The 4,573-nt window shown below is 34.4% G+C and overlaps 1 long non-coding RNA gene across 1 annotated transcript; it reads left to right on the forward strand.

Annotated features, from left to right (window-relative positions):
* Positions 1-2,213: 2,213 nt before the first annotated feature.
* On the forward strand, positions 2,214-3,833 carry LOC308185003. The gene is made up of 3 exons (XR_013943071.1): positions 2,214-2,610; positions 3,373-3,474; positions 3,592-3,833. It is a non-coding gene; the product is annotated as an uncharacterized lncRNA (long non-coding RNA).
* Positions 3,834-4,573: the final 740 nt, after the last annotated feature.

The following is a 4,573-nucleotide window of genomic DNA, read 5'->3' on the forward strand; positions in this document are numbered from 1 at the left end:
GAAATTTGGTCGTAATCTATCTGGTGGCTCTGCTAAAATACAGATGGAATTTGGGTCTAAAACATCTCTGTTGTAATCTGAGGTTAGCCATTGTAATTGTCTTTTTTATCCCAAACTCTGTGCTTGTGCTATATCCTGTACATCCTGTGTGTGCTTTGTATGCTGCAACAGCTAAATCTCGAAATGGGACCCTGCTTCTTGCATAGACAGCAGCTTTAATATATTGAGCCAGAATGGGTTTATCTTCCTAGCCAAGCTAAGCTTGTCTCAGCTGGAAATTGCTCTTTATATCTTGGATAGTACCCCTGTAAAGAATTACAAATTGCACCCTATTATTCTTATTTTATGCAGATTCCATATGTGACATGCATGGATTGCTATTCATGCAGTTTTATTGGGAAATGACTTGGAATAGGGCATGAGTCATTTGTGATCTTTTAAATTAGAGATAGGAATATATTTTTCTGAATTATTATCCCAGTATTATTTTGTAGGTTGAAATTGTTGATGATGCTACCTACATTTCTAGGATGAAGTCCTGACCCAAGAAACGATCTGATATTGCTCTTTGTGGAGCCAAATTTCCACCCTCAGAATTGGTCTCTATTTAATGTGAATTCTTACAAAAGCCAATAGAGAGGATAAAAGTCACATTTCCTGAATAGGCAACTGACAACACGAGAAAGAGAATTAAAAAAAAAAAAAAAGAAAAAAAGAATTGGAAGATGAATACCAATATCTTGGAAAGGAAAACAAGATCTTGAAATGGAAAACTGAAAACCAGTGTATGAAATCAAGATGAAAGAAAGGGGAATCTGGACATATTCAAAAAACAGGAGCATTATAGGTGAAAAGGCGTTCAATGGAAATAATAAAGAAGAGAAGGGAGTGAAAAAGGAAAAATCTCTGAGAAGAAGAAAGAAAAAGTAATATGGAGATCTTAAGCTAAAATTACACATATCTTTGTTTCCTAAAGGATTTTCACATTTAAACATATTATTTATCTCCAAAGTCAGGACAGAAGAATCTGTCTGAGCTTTTTGCACAGGAAATGGCTGGAAACAATTCACAAGAAACCTAGAACTCTTTTGAAAAATTTTAAAGGTTATTTTCTTTTAGAACAGAATGACACTCTTAACCCCATTTGAAATGAGCCAGTTCTCTGTGCGAAGCTACTTACTGCTATAAAAGACAGTAACTCTAATCAAGTATATAGATTCATTAAGGGCCATAGTAGATCTATGTCAAATATGTGACCCTCCAATCAGTGTGCAGTTAGCTGAGGCAATACTAACTCCTCATTACTATCTTGAATTTATTGTCCATGAAATAGGCTGTTGCCTGCTTTTCTATCAAAACAAATATAAAGACTAATCTGGCACATAAAAATGTAAGTCAGAATATTGATTCTTACTATCTGATCTAGATATAATTATCACTAATGTAATAGTTTTTATTGTTTATATTTTCCACAAAAGTAATAGCACATTTTCTTTTTTAGGGGGTTGATGTATAGTGTGGGTTTTCGTTAATTTCATGCAAAAGGAATGATTCATCTTATGAATATTTTTTTGTAAAATATAACACGGTCAGAAGTTTTAAGATGATTCATTGATGATATGAATTGTACTCAAGCCATGAAAGCTAGCAAATAAAATTATAAGAACAGTGTGCTTTTAAATAATTGAAGATTCCTAGGTAGCTTAGTCCCCTGAATTAAAATTTTAGAATGGACACTTTTTTAGAAATATAATGAAAGAAAAAAGCTTTTCTTAAATTTTGACTGAAAAAGATTTTTTTCATTCATTTTGACTTAAGCAGTCCCTTGCCATATCAACATTGTATCCCTAAGTTAATTCATTTTAAAGTCAACTACCTTGTAGAAAGTAGAATGGTTTCTTAACATTTCCTCAAATGTAATAAAATTTAAGCTGTGGTTAACACCAATAGCACATTCAAAGTGTATTAAAGAGGGAAGGCTTATTCATTTCCAAGGTTACAGGCTGTTGTAGACTATTTGATTACATAGAATTTGTATCTGTATATTGTGTTATGAATATAAGCCTAATCCTTCAGAAGTGTTAAAATTTCATTCAACTTGGAAGTCAATAAAACAGTAATGACATCTTCGATGGAGAAAATATATATATATTTAAAAAAAAAAAAAAGTAGTAAATTATTTCTATATAAATTGGGTGATATTAGTTGTTTTTGTTGTAGTAGTACCTTCTTTTTTTTTTTTTTTTCCAGAGTTTGAGTTTTGAAATGCACTTGTGTTCCAGAAATATAATAGAAACTTTAGAACCATTGGTTTACATAGCCAAATCTTTTATCTCCTTGCTAAATGCTCATTTAGTAAGGAGATGATGAGATTTAGGCTCTTTAAGATGAGTCCCTTCCTATTTCTTCTACATCAGTGTTAAAAGCCATTTAGCAGGTCTGGATCAGCCACTGGCTGCTGGTTGTTCAAGCTGAGGATGATCTGTGTGTCCCTTCCTTCCCCTCCAAAGATACCACAGGTTTGGAGAAAGCGGTACTTCCGCACACTTTTGTGCAAAACTTGTTTATTGGATACCATCATACCTCTGCAATGACCGTGAATTCAGAGAGGTAGAAAAATAACCCTCTTTTACCCTTGTACTGCAACTTAAAACTTTTTCTCTGAAATATACAATTCTAGTAGTAAAAAGCGAGTCTGGCAATATCAGTAACTGATTATTTGTATTGTTACAACATGTTCTTCTTTGTAGGCTTCTCTGCACCCTAATCGGGAAATTCCAGAGTCTTTCTGTGCAATGTTAGCTCTCCTTTTCCCGCTATACTTTCCATTCATTTTAATTGAGATAATTACTGAATTTTTGTCTATCTAAATTCCAGATAGATCAGCCTGGGCTGCGAGGTTCAGATAATATCTGAATTTAGGTATTCATAGCTATTCATGAATATTCTGTGGCCTTTAACCCATTTGGCATAAGTTGTTATATTTATTATAGTAAAGGTTTATTACATTTATCTCATCAAAGCAGAGTGCAAGATCACTTCAGAGTGACTTGTAACCGTGTTCATAGTAGTTCAGGAGTTCAAGGGCATGGGTCTTTGGATGTTAAGACAGATAAAAGATATGTTTTTATTTCATCTTTATTCTGTCAATGAGTTAAATACAATTCTTCTGTTTCAATGAGTTAAAATAAAAGTTCTTTAGGTTTGGGCCCAGGAAAATTTGCTACTGGCTGTCCTTTAGGGACCCATTTACCACTAAAATGTTTATGGGGGTTGTGCTTTTAAAAGATATTCTTTGGAGGTGTGCTAAGCTGGTTGTACACAATTTCTGGGTGATATCACTCATTGAGGATGGTGCTACCTTCACCTCAGATTGGTACAGAAGAGAGGAAACTGCTCACCTTGAATCCATAATCTCTCTACTTTTCTGGAATCTGACAGATTATTGACATAGAGAAGACTTATGAGTCCTGGGTGAGTTTATCTAGAAGTTTTCTGAATTCTAAAGGTTTAGACTCATATTTCTAGACTACCTGTAGAAGAGCTAGCAGTGTTAACACCTGGTAACATTTTTTGCTATCTCTGTGACAGGGTACAGCTGTTCTTCAGAGTGATATAACACCCTTATGGAGGGTATCACACCTGCTGTGAAAAACAGATTTTTTTCTGGTTGGAAAGCGGAGTGGTCAGTAAAAGTGGAGGACTGGACCTCAGGCAAATGGCAAGTGCTAAAAGACTGCAGAGAGAGGGAAAAAAAGCAGTGAATGTAGTCATGTAGAGCAGCATTTCTGTGTCTGTAGTTTATAGGAAAATTGAAGTGGGTCAAACTTGAACCATTTGTATATCCATTTGTATATCTGAACTACTCTCTTTATAAGTTCTGTTATTTTTCTCTTCAATTTTCATGATTTTTACCTTCCCTTACATGTTTTTAGAGTAACTGATTAATTTTGGAAGACACTGGAACATTTATATAGGTGATCCTGTAAGCTTTACTGCCATTAGTCGTGCTGTAAGAGACTGATACTGTGTGTGGTTTCCTAAGGTTCAGGAAAAAAATGGAGCCCATGTATTTTAGTTTTGCTGGCTAATGACTTCAGGTGGAAGATAGAAATTCTAACCCGATAACAGTGTGCATCTCAGGATGGCACAGAAGTCTGTTTATGCAGGTTATGGCTGGTTTAAGAAACCTCTGAACTGTCACGTACCATCTGAATTAATGAGGCCATATAGGTCTAAGGTCCCCAAAAAGACCCATCTAGATTAGAATCGATTAATCCTGCAGTGGACTGCATGGTATTATAAGGGTGACAACAGATGTAGGTTTTGTTTAAGCACAATTTTTTAAAGATCATCAGCTGTAATCTGTAATTAGTGATGATCACTCCTATCTTGACTGTAGTGAAAATTTCTCCCAAACTATTAACCTACATTTTGTGAAAAGGAACTTTTTGAAGAAAAATAAAAGTCAGACATATGATTTATAGTGAGAAAATGTGTTCAGAAGAATTCAACACGCCCTATAGACTCAAGTAAATTTCAAATCCCTTCAGATATTTGAATTATTGAGATG

This window comes from Anser brachyrhynchus (genome assembly GCF_964034855.1).
Source record: "Anser brachyrhynchus genome assembly, chromosome: Z".
NCBI classification, from domain to species: Eukaryota; Metazoa; Chordata; class Aves; order Anseriformes; family Anatidae; genus Anser; species Anser brachyrhynchus.